Source organism: Rhinopithecus bieti, unplaced genomic scaffold (genome assembly GCF_001698545.2).
Source record: "Rhinopithecus bieti isolate Rb0 unplaced genomic scaffold, ASM169854v2 scaffold_61957, whole genome shotgun sequence".
In the NCBI taxonomy this organism is placed as follows: Eukaryota; Metazoa; Chordata; class Mammalia; order Primates; family Cercopithecidae; genus Rhinopithecus; species Rhinopithecus bieti.
Genome location: NW_016823861.1, coordinates 116,176 through 137,015, shown reverse-complemented (window position 1 = coordinate 137,015; position 20,840 = coordinate 116,176).

Below are 20,840 nucleotides of genomic sequence, written 5' to 3'. Positions count from 1 at the left end.
ATGCCAAAAGGCCCATATATTCTTAACAGCACATAGCAGCTATTCCCTATTCCCCAACTCATGTTAAGTGTGAGTATACAAGTGTGAGATGGCAGATAGAGGCACATAATGCAAACTGGTTTGTGACATACAGGTGATTAGAAATCAGAAGAGTTCTCATAAAGACCAGAATAATAAAAAGGGTAAAAAGTATACAATTAGGAAAGTGGCCCCTTTGAGAGAATACAACAACAATATCTTGGTATAGAAGAAACAGGTGAAAACGAAGAAAAAATAAAAACGTATGCACACATGTACACATGCTGCCGTGTATGCCATCAATTTTAGTCCTATAATAGACACTCTTAATTATTCCATATATGCCTTTTGTCAATTTAAGAAAATTTCTTTCTATTCCAACATTGCTGACAATGCTTTCTTTTTTTCCTAATAAATGGGTGGTAAAATTTATAAATTTCCCTCTACATCTAATGATATAATAAGGTATCCCTTCTTTAATTCTGGTGATATTATGAATTACATTGATTTTCATATATGGAAATAATTTTATTTATTTTTGAGACAGGGTCTTGCTCTGTTTCTTAGGCTGAAGTACAGGGGCATGATGACTCACTGCAGCTTCAACCTTCCAGGCACAAGCAATCCTCCCACTTCAGTCTCCCAAGTAGCTGGGACTACAGGCATGTACTACCATCCCAAGCTATTTTATTTTTTTTATTTTGTAGAAATAGGGTCTTTCTGTATTGCCTAGGCTTGTCTTGAACTCCTAGGCTCAAGTGATTCTCCCAGTCAGTCTCCCAAAGTGCTGGGAATACAGGTGTGAACCACAACACCCACTCTTGAAATAGCTTTTTAAAAAAAAAAAAAATATTCTTGGGGAAAACTTCATTGTTTTTGATGTATTATTCTTTCTTATTAGCATCATTATTTAGATATAATTCATGTTATACAATTTATACACTTAAAGTATGATTGCTTTCTAATATTCATAAAGTTTGCAATCATCACTACAAACAATTGCAGAACACTTTCAAAACCCCCAAAAGAAATCTCATACTAGTTAGCAGCCACTGTTCATTACACCTCAGCTTCCCCAGACCTAGATAATTGCTAGTCTACTTTTTGTCCCAATTGATATTCCTACTCCTTTCATATAAATGGAATCATAATATGTGGTCTTTTGTGATTGGATTCTTTCACCTAACATAATGTCCTTAAGTTTCATTCATGTTGTAGCATCTATCAGTAATTCATCTCCCCTTTTAAGATTGGCAATGTTTCTTATTCTAAATATTTAATAAAACTTACCAATCAAACTATCTGGTGTTAGAGTTTTCTTTATGAAAAAAATTTGTTGACAAGTTTAAATACATTAATAGATATGGGGATTTTCAAATTTTCTATTTTCTATTGGTTTTATAATTATTTTCAAGAAATTTGTCCATTGCGATTAATGTTTGAATGTGTCAGCATATTTTTGTATGATACCACTTTTATATCTCTATGATCTTTAGTGATGTCTCATTTCATTCCTGAGATTGATAATTTATATATTTTACTTGTTTTTGATAAGTATTTCTAGAACTTAGTTTTATTTAATGCTAAAAACTGGCTCTATTTTTTTTTTAATTGTTTACCTGTTCTTTAGTTCATCCATTTCTTCTATTACCTTTATTATCTCCTCTATTGGTTTGGTTTTAATTTGCTCACTTTTTTAACCTCAGTGTGGAAGTTTAGATAACTAATTTTAAACTTTTATTTTTGAATAGGACTTGATTTTAAAATTTTCATTTAAATTAATGCTATTCTATGAGCATCACCAACATTTTATGTCATGTATTATTATTTAGTTTAAAATAATTCCAAACCAATGGCTATCTAAACATGTAATTTGCAACTATGTGAGGCTTTTCTATTTATTTTGTTTTGCTTATTTCTAATTTAATTTCATTTTAGTCAGAGCATACTCTGTATGTTGTCAAAGATTGAAATTTATTTCTGAAATACATCAGTCTATTTCTTAAGACAAAGAAAATTTTCTTACAAACTGAGTACTTTTATCAAAACCCATAAATCATATTAATCAGAATAATGTTATCTAATCTTAAGACCATATTTATATTTACCAGTTATTACTTCAGTATGTTATATAACAAAAACAATTAAAAACAATAACTGGATGCAAGTTCCATCTAGAATCATATTTGTACTTAGTTGCCATGGTACTTTATCCTTTCCGAGCCTGGAATACCTTCGCAGTGTTTCTTTTTCTTTCATAACCTAGGCTTTTTCTTCTTTTTTATTGACACATAATAATTATACAAATTTCTGGTATACAGGTGATATTTTGATATATGTATACAACATGTGAAAATCCAATCAGTGTAGTTGGGGTACCCATCACCTCAGCATTTATCATTTCTTTCTTGGGAACATTTTGAATTTTCTACTCTAGTTATGTTGAAATATACAAGAAATTGTTAACTATAGCCACCTAACTGTGCTATCAAATATTAGAACTTATTTCTTTTATCTAACTATATTTTATATGCATTAACCAATGTCTTTTCATCCTCCTTTCCCATACCCTTCCCAGCTCCTGATAACCACCATTCTACGCTCTACTTCAATAAATCAACAGTGTATGAGTTTCTTTTTCTCCACATCCTCACCAGTATCAGTTATTTTTTGTCTTATTGTAACAGCCATTCTAACTCAGGTGAGGTGATATCTCACTGTGGTTTTGATTTGCATTTCCCTGATGATTAATGATGCTGTGCATTTTCTTTATAATTGTTATCCATTTGTATGTCTTTTTTAAAGAAACGTCTACCCATCATTTCCTCATTGTTTAATCAGATGATGATGATTCTGCTGTTGAGTTACTTATATATTCTGGTTATTAGTCCCTTGTAGGATGTATAATTAACAAATATTTTTTCACATTCTATGAGTTGTCTCTTCACTCTGTTAATTGTTTGATTTCTAGAAGTATATATTTTCTATATAAATTTTGTTGTCTACCTTTTGGAGATTGTACCACAAAAATCCTTGCCAGAAAAAAATGGCCAAAAGCATTTTCCTAATGTTTTCTTCTAACAGTTTCATAGTTTCAGGTTTTACATTTAAGTCTTTAACACATTTGATTTTAATGTATTTAATTTTTTTTTTTACATGGTTACAGAAAGGAGACTAGTCAGTCTTATTCTTTGGCATATGGATATCTAGTTTTAATGCACTTTTTCTTGAAGAGACTTTTCTTTCCCAAATGTGTGTTCCTGGCAACTTTGTTGAAAATGAGTTGGCTATAATGCATGGATTTATTTCATGGTTTTCTATTCTGTTCTATTGGTCTGTTGGAATTGTGCTATTTGGGTTATTATAGCTTTGTAGTATACTTCGAAGACAGACAGTGTGGTGCCTCCAGCTTATTCTTTTTGCTCAGGATTTCTTTGGCTATCTGGAATCTTTGTTGTTTCAAACACATTTTAAGATTTTTTTCCCACTTCTGGGAAGACTGTCATTGATATTTTTCTAAAGATTGCATTGCACTTTGGGTAGTGATATGGTTTTCCTCTGTGTCCCCACTCAAATCTCATCTCAAACTGTAATCCCTACATGTCGAGAGAGGGACCTGGTGGCAGGTGATTGGATCATGAGGGCAGTTTCCCCCATGCTGTTCTTGTGATAGTGAGTGAGTTCTCAAGATATTTGATGGTTTTATTAGCGGCTCTTCACCCTCGTCTAACTCTGTCTCTATCCTGCCACCTCGTGAAGAAAATGCCTGCTTTCCCTTCCATCATGATTTCTCAAGCTTCTTGAGGCCTGCCTAGCCATGCAGAAATGTGGGTCAATTAAACCTCTTCTATTTATAGCCAGTCTTGTGCAGTTCCTTATAGCAGTGTGAAAATGGACTAACACAGGTCTTAGAAACAACAATCTAACTTTTTCTTTTTCAGTTTGGATGCCCTTTGTTTGTGTCTTTTGCCTATTTACTCTGGCGAGAATCCCCAGTACTATGTTGAATAAAAGTGGTGAAAGTGGGCAGCCTTGTCTTGTTCCTGATCTTAGAGGAAAGGTATTCAATTTTTCTTTATTAGGCATGGTGTTAGTTGAGGGTTTGTCATATATGGCTTTTATTGGTTTCAGGTATAATCTTTCTTTACCCAGTTTGTTCATAACCTTTATCATGAACGAATGTTGAATCTTATTGAATGTTTCTCAGCATCTATTGAAATGATTATATAGCTTGTGTCCTTGTTTCTGTTAATGCAATGTATCATATTTATTGATTTATGTATATGGAACCATCCTTATATTCCTGGGATAAATCCCAATTGTTCATGGGAATGATCTCTTTCATGTGTTGTTGAATTTGATTTGCTAGTATTTTGTTAAGGGTTTTTGGATGTATGCTCTTCAGTAATATTTGACTAGTTTTGTTTGTCTTTGTCAGGTTTTAGTAGCTGGGTAATGGCTGAACTCATACAGTGAGTTTGGAAGTATTTCTTCAACATTTTTGAGTAGTTTAAGTAGAATTGGTATTGTTTCTTCTTCTTTTTTTTTTTTTTTTGGTAAAATTTAGCAGTAAAGCCATCAGATCTTGGACTTTTCTTTGATAAACTGTATGACTCCTTTGATCTCATTACTTATTATTGGTTTGTGCATGGTTTTCTGTTTTTACATAGTTCAGTCTTGGTAGGTTATATGTAGTTTGGAATTTAACCATTTCTTTTAGGTTGTCCAATGCATTGGCATATAATTTGTCATAATAGCATCTAATCCCCTTTTGTATTACTGTAGCATTAGTTGTCTCTTTTTTTTGCTGATTCTATTTGGGTTGTCTCATTTTTTTTCATAGTCTAGTTAAATTTTTTTTTTAATCTCTTAAAAATTGAACTTATCATTTCATTGATCTTTTTATCATTATTTTGGACGCAATTTTATTTATTTCTGCTTTGATCTTTTTTTTCCCCCTTCTAATTTTGAAATTATTTTCTTGCCTTTCTAGGTGCTTGAGGTATATCACTAGATTGTTTATTTGTAGTCTTTCTACTTTTTTGATGTAGGCATTTATTGCAATGAACTTTCTGTTTTGTACTGTTTTTCTGGTATCCTATAGGTTTTGATATGTTGTATTTCTATTTTTCACTTATACAGATTTTTAAGTTTTCTTTCTTTCTTCATTGACCCATTGGTCATTCAGAAATATGTTTAATTTCCATGTATTTATACTATTTCTAAAGTTCCTCTCATTATTGATTTCTATTTTTATTCAATTGTGGCCATAAAAAATTGGCACAATTTCAATTTTTTTGAATTTCCTCACTTGTTAGGTGGACTAACATATGATCTATCCCAAATAATGTTTCTTGTGCTGATGAGAACATATATTCTACAGCCGTTGGATGACATGTTTTATGCGTTTCAGTTAGGTTCATTTGGTATAGTATAGTTTAACTTTGATATTTCTTTGTTGATTTTCTGCCTGGATGATCTGTTCATCACTGAAAGTGGGTTGTTGGAATCCCCTGCTATTATTGTATTGCAGTCTAACTTTCTCTTCAGATCTATTAATATCTGCTTTATATATTTTGGTGCTCTGATGTTGATTGCACACATGTTTACTTTTTATTTTCTTCTTTCTTTTAGGACAGGGTCTTACTCTATTGTGCAGACTGAAGTACAGTGGTATGATCACAGCTTATTGTGGTCCTGATCTGCTGGGCTCAAACAATCTTCCCACCTCACCCTTCCAAGTAGCTGTGACTACAAGCACATGCTCCCACACACAGCTAATTTTTAATATTATTTTCAGAGATGGGGTCTTACTATGTTGTACAGACTGGTCTTGAACTTCTGGGCTAAAGTGAGCCTCCTGTCCTGGTCTCCTAAAGTTCTGGGATTACAGGTGTAAGCCACCATGCCAGCTCTGACAGCTCACATATATATTTACGTTTGTTATATCCTCTTGCCAAATTTACCTCTTTTTCAGTGTATAATGACCTTCTCTATCTCTCTTACAGTTTGTTATTTGATGTCTATTTTTCTGATATAAATATAGTTACTCCTACGTTTTTTGGCATGGAATATCTTTTTCTATTCCTTTCCTTCACTTTTAAGTGTCTTTATACGTAAAGTGAATTTCCTGTAGGTAGCACATAGTTGAATATATTTTAAATCCATTCAACCATTCTATGTCTTTTGAGAATTTATTCCATTTATATTCACTATTATCATTTTACATAAAACTTTTGACTGTCATTTTGTTATTTACTTTTGGTTGTTTTGTAAGTCCTCTCTTTTTTTTTTTTACTGTCTTCCTTTGTGGATAACCAATTTTTTTGGTAGTATGTTTTAGTTCCTTGCTTTTTATGTTTAGTGTATCAGTTATAAGTTTTGCTTTATGTTTCCCACTAGGCTTACAAAAAAATCTTGTATTCATAAGAATTTATTTTGAAAAAATAACTTACTTTGATCATTAAGGAAAATAAACTAAAATGTTTACACTTAATTTATCCACACACATATTTTGACTTTCTATTGTCTGAATTTCCATTGTTGCTTATCTCTTAAGAAATTGTTGTAGTTATTTTTTTTATGTAATTGTTTTATCTTCATACTAGAGATGTAAATTGCTACCTCACTGCAGTAGTATTCAGAAATTGTGCACTTAGTTTTACTAGTGAGTTTCATACCTTCTGATATTTAATTGCACATTAGCATCTTTTCTCAGGTTAAATAACTATCTTTAGCATTTATTTTAATACAATTCTGGCGCTAATGAGTTTTTTCAGCTTTTGATTGCCTAGGAAACTCTTTATCTCTTTTTGTTGAATATTGTCCCTCAGTAAGAGGGACAATATTCTCAACTGGCAGCTCTTTTATTCTTCAGGCCTTTGAATATGACATCCCACTCCCTCCTGGCCTGTTTGGATTCCAGTGAGAAGTCTGTTACCAGATGAATTCGTGTCCCTTTATGTCATTTGCTTCTTTTCTCTTTCTGCTCTTAGGATTCTCTCTTTGTCCTTGACCAGTGAGAATTTTATTACTATATACCTTGGAGTAGTCTTATCTGTGAAGGATCTGTTTGGTGATCTTTGACTTTTCTGTACTTGGATATTTATATATTTCTCTGGGTTTGAAAGGTTTTGTTATTTTTTTTTTAAATCAGATCTACATTTTGTTCTCCCTCAACCCTCCTTGATGGCCAATGAGTCTTAAATTGGCCTATTTGAGGTTATTTTCTAGATTTGCAGGCATTCCTCATTCCTTTTTAATATTTTTTTCATTTCCTTCTAACTGTATAATTTCTTTTTTTTTTTTTTTTTTGAGACAAAGTCTTGCTCTGTCACCTAGAATGCAATGCAGTGGCATGAACCTGGCTCACTACAGCTTTGATCTCCTGGGCTTAAATGATCCTTCTGCCTCAGCCTCCCAAGGAGCTGGGACTACAGGCATGCACCATCATGCCCTGCCCAGTCAATTTTTTAAATTTTTTGTAGAAATGGGGCCTCACTATCTTTCCCAGGCTGGTCTCAAACTACTAGGCTCAAGTGATCCTTCTGCTTTGACCTCCCAAAGTGTCACAATTACAGGTGTGAGCCATTGGGCCTGGTCTAACTGTGCATTTTTAAATAGCCTATCATTGAGGTCACTAATTCTTTCATCTTTATTAGTTTTTTTGATGAGACCATCAGATGCATATTATGGTTCATCTAATGTATTTCTCAGCTCCTGAATTTCTATTTGATTTAAAAAATATATTTCAATCTCTTTGTTATATTTACCTTATAATTTCTGAATTGCTTTTTAATGTTACTTTAAAGTTCTCTGAGTTTCCACAAGACTGCTATTTTGAATTCTCGATATGAAAGCCCATTGGGGTCAGTCACTGACTTCTTGCTTTATCCAGTGGGGAGGTCATGGTTCCTTGTTTGCTATTGTCTGTTAAGAATATATTTCTGTGTCTTCACACTGAAGGATTACTTATTCCAGTCTTTACTGTCTCTCCAAAATATGTGTGTTTAAAGGTTCTATGCAGTGTGCCTACGGATTCCTTTAACACTATACCACTGCTTTCTTTTTGACATTGGATGACACCTTAAGGCAAGGGTTGCCATGGCTCTTGCAAAAAGTCCCAACTAGGGGAGTTAGAAAGAGTTTCTCCAGATGTGTGGGGAGGCTGTCTAGGGGTTCATCCACAGAGGGCCTGTGAAGACTGCTTTCTATTGCATAGTGCACCTAAACAACCTCCCTGATTGCATTCTTTTTTGTCTGAGTTGGAGAGCAGCCTGTGAGTTTTGCACTGGTGCTGCTATTCCCCATCTCCACAATTTACATGCAGCTGTCCACAGGGGTCCCTCTCCACACAGGGAGTTACAATGCTAAGGCAGAAACAGCTTTTCTGTGTAGAAACTCAAGCTGATGGGGAAGCTGGCTGTATGCCTCCATTGTCACTTTTCCTAGTATAGAAATCATTAGTCCAGGACTTTTCCACACAGTGCCTTACAGTATGGAGGGCAGGGGTCACAGTTTTTTACTTATTTGTAGCATTAGGACTTCTCACAAACCTCCGTTTTGAGATCCAAGATATTGGTGGTGATAAGCTTGGCATTAGATAATATTTTTTTCATTTTATCTGTGGGAAAGTGAAGTCATATTGGTGATATCACTCTGACCTAGGCATTTTTGAAGAGAACAGCTCAGTTATTCTGTAGAATATCACTAAAATTGCATTATTTTGATATTGCTCATGACTAAATTCAAATTATTGATTTTGGGTAAGAATACCATTAATGTCTCTTTGTTAGTACATTTTATCAGCAGGAATATGATAGGGATGGTAGCTGCAACCCATCTGGAGTGGCTGCAGACATGATACTCGCTAGAGCAGAGGAGGCTTGGCCAGGGCTGTGCACTTCACAAAGCCAAGAGGAGCAGGAACAGGCAGAAGTGCCCATCCTCACCAAGTTGGAGGAGCTGGAGCCCTATCCTCCACGGTACAGTTGTAGCCACCCAGCTACAAATGCAGACCCGGGCATCTCTGTACTCCTCAGGGCCCAGAAACCCCCCCTGTCCCTGTAGGCTCACAAGTACCTACTCCCACTGCCTGGCCTCTCTCTACTGCTGGTTCTCACTCTGATTTCAGAGCAAAGTTGTGGCTGAGCCTGGACACTGCCATGACATGGCCAGATGTGTGCATGCTCAGGGCAGCACTGACATGCTAGACCCCTGCCGCCTCAGCTCCCCTCCAGACTTTGGGCGCCGACGAGCATGGGAGGGAGGCCAAGTGGGGGCTAAGGTCAGTTCACCATAGGCCTGCAGGTGCCCCTTGGCATGAACAGCCTGGATATCATGGGCACTGTGAACAGCAGGTTAATGGCATCAGGAGGCAGACAGACTCCTGGGCAGAAGGAGCAGGTCCCCACTAAACCCCACCTTTAGCCCAGGGATGGCCTGAGGCCTGGGGACTGGGCTGGCAATGCTGTGGACTGAAGTGAGAACTTATGGTGCTTTTTCCTCGCCTGCCCATGGCAGCCCATGGACTAATAAGCATGTACTTCCTCCCCTCTGAAGCCCATAAAAACCCCAGACTCGGCCAGACTTGAGCAGATGATTGGATGACCTGCCTGTGAAGAGGAACTACCCTACTGTGGGTCTCCTCTCTGCTGAAAGCTAAGCAGACAAAGAAACAAACTGACTATGAAGAGGAGCTTCTCACTGTAGGTCTCCTCTCTGCTGAGAGCTGAGAAGACAACATAACAACCTGCCTGCAGAGAGAAGCTACCCACTGCAAGGCTCCTTTCTGCTGAGAGCTGAACACTCATTGGGATGACCTGCTTGGGGAGAGGAGCTACCCATTGCAGGTCCCCTCTGAGCTGTTCTGTCACTCAACAAAGTACCTATTTGCCTTGTTTACCCTCCACTTGTCCACATACCTCATTCTTCTTGGATGCAGGACAAGAACTTGGGACCTGCCAAATGGTAGGGCTGAAAGAGGTGTAACACAAACAGGGCTGAAACATGACCCTTGCTCGCCATGTTACAGGTGACAAGGAGAGAAGAGAGACGGAGATAAGAGCTGCAGCCCTTTGGGAAACCCAGACCTAGGAGTTAACCAGGCTGTGACACCCTCTGTGGGGCTTTGCAGTTCCCAGCATCTCCAAGCTTCTGGGTGCTACCACATTTCCCAGTGCTGTGGAAGCTGCTTGCAGCACTCCTGGTCCAGCTGCAGCCTCACAGGGAGCTGGCATCCATTCTAGTCCCTGGAGCTGCTCACCCCACCACATCTAGTGGGCCTGGCTGTGCACAGTGGCCAGGCACCATGTTCATTCGCTCACACACCCTTCAGCACTCCGTGCCTGGCTCATTCTTGGTAAGTGTGGGATCCAGGCCAGTGGCACAAGCCAATTGCAGCCTGCCAGGCTAAGTGGGTAGAACAAGTCCAGTGAGCCCAAGCGAGATTTGAGCAAAGGTGCCACCAGCCACAGAGGTTTCTGACTGGAAAAGCTACACCCCAAGGATCCTGTAACAAAAGTTTTACCTTATTACTAGATCTTTTTTTTTCTTAAATCTCCCACATCCAGTAATGTTTATATGTCCTATTGTCCCTAATTATTCAGTTTCTTTACACCTCACCAGTAGCTCTTTAAGGTCCAATTATATCTTGTCTGATCTACTTGAATAAACTTCTAATTGAGTCTATGACAACCATTCTTTTCTCCACTTTCACTTATCAGACTAAGGCATAGCATTTATGAATTTTCTTTTAGTGCCTAAACTTTCAATAAGTACAAAATTAAATTAACTTTTAAAGCCTTGTGTAATCTGATCTCAATATACCATACTAGGCTTATTTTTTATAACTCCAATGAGCACATAGTTATTAAAGAATAAGTTATTTGCTTCTGTATAAAATTTCTTAATAATTGTAATACTTTCCTTCTCCATGCATCACAAAACTCCTTTTTACTCATTACCAAAACTTCTCATGAGTTCTTCATTTTATACATTTAGTCACATCTGAATGAACTTGTCACCAATTTTACTTATTGAAATCTTAGCCACTTGTCAAGGTCTATTTCAATTACCATCTCTTTGATGAAGTCCTTTTAAAAATCTTCCTAGTTTTTTTTTTTCTTGAACTGTCATACTGTCTGAATCTCTTTATAAATACTACATAATACTATTACACAATCAACCATGAATTTTTATCATGCCTGTGGGGGAGGGCAGTATGTATAGACTAGTGTTTAAGAGAATTTGGCTTAAGGTCAAATTGCCTGTGCCCAATTCCTGGACTACAACTTCTAGTTATGTAATTTCCCCAGCTCTTTTACCTCTCTGTGCCTCACAGAGGTTACCTAACTCATAAGCTTAATTCTAGTATAAAGATTAGGTATAAAAACTCTTGTAAAGAAGTTATCACAGTGCCTGAAACAGATAAAGTGCTCAATAAAAATGAACTATCATTTTTATGTGGGTTTTGCCTTCTTAACTTCATCCTTACATGCTCTCCCCTCACTATTATTTTCTCTCTCCTCTGCTTTCTGTGACTTTCTTATCTGATAACGTATTCTCAGCACAACTTCTGTAACTCGTGCTGCCCAACTTAAACTCTAATTTTTATTGCTGTTGGAGTGGTCTTTCTCAAACCGAATCCTGTATCTAAAGTACCCGTTCCTGCTTAAAATCTTTCAGAGAATCCACATGGCTCATAGCATAGAGGTAAATTTCCTTACCATGACTTAAAATATCTTTTAAGTTTTGATTCTCCTTTTTGCAATTATACCACTATTTTTCAGATTCATAAACTTCCTGTGTTGTTTCACAAGACTTGACATGCTAATGGAGCAACTTTTGTCTGCAATACTATTTATTCTATATTCTTCCTTTTTACTAAATCTAATGAAGTAATTCTGCCCTCATTCAAGATTTTAGCTGAAGGATCATCTTTCTGATTATTTCCTTTCAATCACATGAAGCCAGTCACTTAGGTCATATGTTTACATGCCATGCAGCATACTGATTGCTAACAGAAAAGATATAACTTTATTGTTTATTTGTCTATCATTATTAGCAAGTCAGCAACTTTATATCTCTGATATTTAGTGCACTTAGTATGGTGATTTTAATAGAATACTCTGTAAATATTTTTGAGCAGATAAACAGGTAAATGTTGCTAATAATGTAACAATTATTGCATTGATCAGGATAGACATAAGGCATTAGATTTTCCTTTGGAAGAGGACATGCTTGATGATGTCCTCACTTAGAGACTTATACTGCTGGAGTCCCTAGATTTAGAATATCACTAGATATAGTCAAGGAGGAAGCATAATAAAATATATATGGGAGTTTATGGGCTGTCACTGGAAGTGACACACTCACCACTGCTCACTTGTAACCAGAATGGTGCAATTCCACTATGTCCCAGAAGTAAGAGAACTAAAATAGTATGGATCAGAACTATTTATTACAAGATCAACAACTATGATAGTAAACTGTGAGCTCTTTAAGGGCACAAAATATATCTCATAAATCCATACATATTTAAAAAACACACATACACATGTTTGCCCATAGCAACTATTCAGTAAATACTTCGTAATGAGGGGCTATGTAATCTCACATTCATTTTAAACATCAGTTCAAATAATGATTATGGTCTTAGGCAAAATATATATAGGCAAATAAAAGTAAGTAGTTCTAGAATGACTTCATTTAGCTAAAAGGTTTGTAGATTTCATTCACTTTGATTTTCCATTTTCTTGAATCTCAACTGATTCAACTTAGCAAACAATTGTGTTATCTGGAGTTTTTACTCCAGCGTATAATATAAATCACCCTTGCGACTTTGCCAAAGCTCTTCCTGCATTATTATTCCATTTTTAAATCTTTTAACATTCTATAATAAAACACTGTCATCCACAAACAGTCATATGTGGGGTGGTTTAGTAACACTTTTTTTGTGGGAAATTAAGTGTCATATTTTCACACCATGCTAATTGTCTTCAGTGTAAACGTTTTAATTCTTTTCTAGTCCCACTGAACACAACTCTCCTTCTGACCTAATACAACCTTTGTGAACTTAATTATATTTCTGTAGAAAATTACTGTTTTGAATTTCCACTCTGGAATCCTTCCAGTGGTTCTCAGGCTTATATTCTTGACCTTACTAAACAAGCATGAGTGGGTGAAATCTTACTGAAAGTGGCATGAAAGATATTCCAAAGTATTAAGCCTAAACATTGATGATGTATAATTACAGTGTTGTGATGAGAAGCTTCTTGATTTTTGAAACCCTAAAACTTTTGAAGTTATTTGGAGGATATAAAAAGTACAATTTAAAAAAGAAAATTAAAACTTATTTTTCTGAATGTCATATATGAGTATCCTACATTAAAATGTCGTTGTACAAAGAGGAAAGTATCTAAACACATTGTTCCCCTGACATAAAATATGCTGTGAGTGCCCTTTTCCTCTGATATTTTGTTTTGGTGACTTAAATTCAAAATGACACACTGGTTACATTATTTCAAATCCTGCTATCTAAGTAATCTGGATATACATGAAACCAGGAGTAATATGAAGAATAATATGATTTATGTCCCTTCAAGTTTTCATTTAATTATTTAAATGTAAATCATAGTTCAGTACAGAAAAAAATTAGAGAATAAAATATTCTTATTTCCTTTCCAACAGGATCCTCATCTTCATTCAACAACACATGAGGACTTTCTTCCCCCTCTAGTGTCTTCTACTCTTCTCAGCTGATTCAATATGGAAAAATTACAGCATAACACAAATCATATGCTAGAATAGATGCACAAAATTTACCACTCAGTACTAGAGAACAGACATTTTTAAGCAAACTTAGAACATAGGAAACATTGATTACAATGGTTCAAAAATGAATCTCACTGAATTCTAATTTATATCACAAATAATATACTTTCCAAAACAACTTTTTTTAAATAAAAAATCAGAATAAACATTTTTTATAAACCCCATATATTTGGAAACTATATGTTAATGAGAAACTCTCAGTTAAAAATCAAAATATTATAGAGGCTATAAAATGATTAGGATTGAATATTAAAGGACATTCAATCCTTCCAAAAGAAGGTAGAATAATATATTTTCACTAAGTAAAATTGTCTTTAAAACACACACACACACACACACACACACACACACAGAAACACAAACCATAAAGCAAAATGTTGACATATGTTATTACATCAATAGTAAAGATTCTAGTTCAATCCAAGGACACAATAGACAAAGTAAATAGACAAACTATAAAAAGATATCTGCAAGTCTAAATCAACAAAAGGTTAATATCTATCAAATTTAATTATATGAAAACTACATCTCAATTAGACGGCATTCAATATCCATAAGAATGGCAAAATTAGAAAAGTATAACACAAAGTATTAGCTAAGGTGTGCAGAGGCCAAAAACAAAGTTTTGCTAGTAGACATGTAAATCTATTGATAAAGCCACTTTGGAAATTATTGAACTTCAGAATTCATATACAGAATGATTCAATGAACTCTCTTGAGAAATAAATTCTAAAAAATTACTGAAAAGTATGCATAAAGATAAGCATAGACAAAAAGACATTCATCATGGAATGTATGTGATAGCAAAGGATTTGATGCAACTTAGTTTTCCATCAATATAAAATGTATAAATAAGTAAATCTAGTAGATGTGTAAATCTCACAGGGCCCAAAAAATACCACCACAATGAAATAAAACCAAGGTATCAGGCAACAAATAGCATGATGAATAGAATAGTACCTCACATCACAACACTAATGTTGAATAGAATAGCCTAAATGCTCCACTTAAAAGACACAGAATGGTGGAATGGACAAGAATTCACCAACCATCTGCTGTCTTCAAGAGACTCACCTTACACATAAGGACTCACATAAACTTAAGGTAAAGGGGTGGAAAAAGATATTCCATGCAAATAGTAGCCAAAAGCAAGCAGGAGTAGCTATTCTTATATAGGACCAAAAACAAAACTTTAAAGTAACAGCAGTTAAAAAAGACAAAGAAGAACATTAAATAATGATAAAAGCACTAGTCCAGTAGGAAAATATCACAACCCTAAATATATATGCACCTAACACTGGAGCTCACAAATTTATAAAACAATCACGACTAGACATAAGAAATGAGATAGACAACAACACAATGATAGTGGGGGACTTCAACATTCCGCTGATAGCACTAGACAGGTCATCAAGAAAGAAAGTCAACAAAGAAAAAATGGAGTTAAACTATACCCTAGAAAAAATGGACTTAACAGATATTTATAGAACAGTCTATCCAACAACAGCAGAATATACATTCTATGCATCAGCACATGGAACATTCTCCAAGATAGACCACATGGTAGACTACAAAAGAAGTCTCAACAAACTGAAAGAATATCAGGTACTCTTTTAGACCACAGTGGAGTAAAATTGGAGATCAACTTTAAAACGGATCCTCAAATCCATCCAAATACATAAAACTTAAATAACCTGCTCCTGAGTGATTGTTGGGTCAACAATGAAATCAAGAGGGAAATTTAAAAAATTTTTGAACTGAATGATAATAGTGATACAATCTATCAAAACCTCTGGGTTACAGCAACAACAGTGCTAAGAGGAAAGATCATAGGATTAAATGCCTACATCAAAAAGTCTTAAAGAGCACAAACACACAATCTAAGGTCACACCTCAAGGAACTAGAGAAACAAGAACAAACCAAACCCAAACCCAGCAGAAGAAAAGAAATGTCCAAGATAAGAGAAGAACTAAATGAAATAGAAACAAACAAACAAACAAACAAAAATACTACAAAGGCCAATGATTACTTGGCACAGAATGAGCAGATTAAAAAAAAATAGCTCAGCACAGAATGAGCAGATAAAAAAATCACTACTGGGGCAAAAAAGAGTTGATTCATGTGTCCATCACTTCGAAATCTCCAGGGGTGTCCAAAGAATCAGCGTTTGTCCCACTAGTCCTGAACTTTGACAGCCTATGATGTGGTTGTGTTAGACTTGTCAAAGGTCTATTTTTGGTAAACATCATAGCTTCCTCCCCACCCCCAACTCAACACAGAGTGAGAAGACAAAAGCCACAGTGATGTGTTTCTCTTTGGGATGGGAAATTGTTGATAGAGGCTCCTGGGATCTCTGGTTAAGCTGATAGATGGCATCTTCTCCTGTATATGGCCAGTCTGTAGAGACTGGGAAAGAAGACTGCTTTGTTTAATGCACAGACACCAACACAGACAGACAAGAGAAAGGACCAACTAGGCAAACATGTTCCAAACAAAAGAACAGGATAAAATTTCAGAAACCAATCTAATGAAATTGAGTTGTATGATTTACCTGACAGATAACTGAAAATCAGCTCTCAGAAAGATGCTCACTGAGGTCCAAAAAACAATACATGAAAAAAATGAGAATTTTCATAGAGATAGAAAATATTAAAAAGTACCAAACTAAAATCATGGGGCCAAAGAATTCAATATCTGAACTGAAACATTTACTAGAGGCGTTTAAGAGAAGATTGGGTTAGGCAGAAAAAAGGGTCAGCAAACTCAAAGACAGGTAACTGCAAATAATTCATTTAAGAGAGTAAAAATTAAAAATAAAATAACTAAAAAGGGTGGAGAAATTTTAAGAGAATGATGAGACCAATCAAGCAGACCAGTAAATGCATTATGGAATCGCAAAATAAAAGAGAAAGAAAAAACAAGAAAGATTATTCAAATAAATAACAGCTGAAAACATCCTAAATCTGGAAAGGCAATGGACATCCAAATCCCAAAACCCGAAGTACATCAAATAAAATGAGTCCAAATGAAGACATATTAAAATCAAACTGGCAAAAGATAAAATATAGAATTTTTAAAGCAGTAAGAGAAAACCAATTTGTCACTTATATCTCCATAAAACTCTTAGTAGAAAGTTTAGCAGAAAACTCCCTGGCCAGAGTGCATAAGATATTTTATTCAAAGTGATGAAAGAAAAAAAAAAAGTTAATCTAGAGTATAAAATTGTCTTTCAAAAATTAAGAAAATATAAAGAACTTCTCCATCAAACGAAATCTGAGGGAGTTCATAACTGCTAGACCTGCTTACAAGAAATGCTAATGGAAGTTCTTCAACTTAAAAAGAAAAAATGCTAAATAGCACCACAATGACATAAGAAAATATAAAATTCATTGTTAAAGGTAAATATGTAGATTAATACAGAATACTATATACTACAGTGTCAAGTAAATCACTGTTAACTCTAGTATAAAGGTTTAAAAGTATTACAAATATATTAAGTAAAAATATATTAAATCATACAAAATAAGAATAGGTATAAATTGAGATGACAATAGCATTAAATGTGTGTGGGGAAAGAGAAAATGCAGAGCTTTGTATTCAATTGAACTTAAGTTCTTATCAGCTTAAAATAGGCTCTTATAACTATGAGGTATTTTATATAACCCACATGTAGCCACAACAAAATCCTCTACAAGTTACACAAAATAAAAAAGGATGAAAGCATATTAGTACAAAAACAACAACACACAAAGTGAGACAGCAATAAAGGAAACAAGGTACTAAAAGAGACTCATTAAACAGTTACAATGGTAATCATAGCTATATCACTACCAATAATTAATTTAAATTTCAATAGACTACTGCAATCAAAATACGTGCAGCTGAATAATGTTTTTAAAAAGACCCAAATATACTATTCACAAAAACACTCACTGTAGATTTAAAACCACACATAGGGTAAAAGTGAAGAGATGGGAAAATATATTCTATCCAAATGGTAACAAAAAGAGAGCAGGGATAAATATTTACCATACACAAAAAGCTCAAAGTAAATTAGAAACTTCAGTGTAAAATCTGACACTGTAAACATATTAAAGAAAACATAGGGGAGATGTTTTATCATATTAGTCTTGGCAATGATTTTATGGATATAACACCAAAAGCCCAAGTATCTGAAGCAAAAATAGACAAAGAGGACTATATCAAACTAAAAAGTTTCTTCATAGCAAAGAAAACAAATCAAGAGAGAGAAAAGAAAACTTATCGAATGGGAGAACATATTTCTGACCATATTATCAGATATGGGACTACTTTTCAAAATACCTAAGAAACTTCTATAACTCAATATCAAAACCACTAAAAAAATCCCACAAAATTTAGGTCACTAAAAATAGACGAAGTACTGAAATGGATATTTTTTCAAAGAGGACATACATGCCTGGGCACAGATTCATGCCTGTAATTCCAGCATTTTGAGAGGCCAAGGTGGGAGGATTGCTTGAGGCCAGGAGTTCAAGATCAGCCTGGGCAACATAGCAAGACCTTGTCTCTACAAAAAATAAAAAAATTAGCCAGGCATAGTGGCACATGCCTATAGTCCCAGCTACTCTGGAGACTGAGAAGGGAGAGTCACTTGAGCCCAGGATGTTGAGGCTGCAGTGAGCTATGATTGCACTACTGCACTCCAGCCTGGGTGACAGAATAAGACCTTGTCTCACACACACACGAATAAGAAATACAAATGACCAACAGGTACACGAAAAATTGCTCAACATCACTAATCTTTAGAGAAATAAAAATGAAAGTTACAATCAGATATCTCCTCTTATCTGTTAGGATGGATATTATCAAAAAACCTAAAAGATAACAAATATTGGCAAGGATTTGGAGAAATTAGATTCCTTTTACACGGTTGATGCCGATGTCAAATTGTGAAGCCACTATGAAAAACAGCATGGAGGTTTCTTAAAAAATTAAAAATAGAACTACCCTATAACCAGTCATCTTACTTCTAGATGCTTCTCCAAAAAAAACCTGGAATAAGAATCTCAAAGAGATATTAGCACTTCAACATTCACTGAAGCACTATTCACAATAGCTAAGATGTGGAAACAATTTAGATGTTCATTGGTATCTGAATGGACAAAGAAAATGTGATATGTACAACTAATGAAATACTATTCTGCCTTTAAAAGGAAGGAAATTCTGCAATATGTGACAGCATGGATGAACTTGGAACACATTATGTTAAGTGAGATAAAAACACATATAAAGAAAGACGAGCACTGCATGACAGCATTTACATGAAGAATTTAAGTTAGTCAAATTCATAGAATCAAAATGTGGAATCATGATTGTCAAAGAAAATAGGTATTAAGTTTTAGTCAAACAAGATAAATATAAATAAATTAAAATTAAATAAATAAAATATAAATACAAATAAAAAATTAATAAATATAAAAATATTTAGCAATCTGCTGTATAACATCCCTATAGTCAACAATAATGTAAACTTAATGTTTGTCAAGATTGCAGTTCTCATGTTGCGTTCTGATCACTATAAAATAACAAAATAGAAGAAAACAAATTTTTAAAAGTATTGAATTTAATATGTTAGAAAATTCAAAAGATGCATTACATAATATTACAATACATAATAGTATTTATTGTTAAGTATTCAATGCTAAAATTGATGCAACATATAATTACAACCTACTTGGTATACAAAGATGTGTGTATATGCAAGGCATATTTGAACAAATTAGAGTCATATGGCCATGGCAGTCTGTGTAATTTCCATAAATCCTTTCATTAAGAGAAAAACTAGATTATGTACACAATATTTTTTAAATCTGATCAAAGATATTGGAGGGACATCAAGACAGAAAGGGTCACGGTGTCTAGATATGAGCAGCTGAAAGACAGGTTTAAACACTATGAAATAGTCAAATGACTGGGGGTTACAAAAAAACAAATTTACAATCTTAAAGAGATAGGCACATACCAGTGCAAAATTTAATCTGTATCTTTGAGAAGGAAGTGTTGTCAGTTTGACTATGCTCCTGATCAAGCTACAATCTGCTCAGAGGAATGGAAGAGAGCTACCCACAAAAGATCCAGGGCCAAAGATGGATGGACTGATGTATATCCGCAAGACCTCCAGACTGATAAACTTGTTCAACAGCAATGGCCACTCCTCAGCATAACCTTGCAACCATAGAGAGAAGGCGCTACAAATTTCTCTAGCTCCATTCATTGAGGGATGTTCTAAACATTTTGAAGACAAACAAAATTTGCCAGTGGCTGCAAGCAGCTACAATAGAATCTCACCAAATCCATTTCTCTAATGGAATCTAATTGCTACCTATATTGAAATTTTACCACGTAAAATGCCTATACTAGAAGCTAATGAAAGTTCTCTTCTTCCATCTAGTGACAAATTTGGAGAATGCACACTTACCTTCCCTAATATGACAGTTAAATAACCGATTGTAAGGTAGACTGACAGACATGATGCTTTAAAAGTTGAACCCAAAAGTATGCAGCCAGAACAAAAACGTTGCAATGCTTTTTGTCTCTCAAATACACAATCAAAATTACTCCTCAGCAAAATGTTTCCCTGACATTGGATATACCAGAAATAATTTACAACAATTATTGAAAATGCCTGCAGGTACCACAAAGAGCCAGTTTAGAGAAACAAGCCTGAGAGCTCAATGTAATATATACAGTTTTTTGTAACCTCACCATTAAGATTTTTTCTCTCCTTCAGATTTTTTTCTTTTATTTTTTAATAAAATAGGGTCTTGCTGAGGATGAACTTTGTGCAGAGCACTCTAGTTGATTATCCTCAGAAAAGACTAAATTTAGAGCTTTCTTGGCCATAAATTGGTCTTTCCCAATCCTTCCACATCTTCTGAATCTTCATGAAAACTGACAATCTTAGCTGCGAATTTAAGATTTTTTCAAATGTTCATTCTAATTTAGC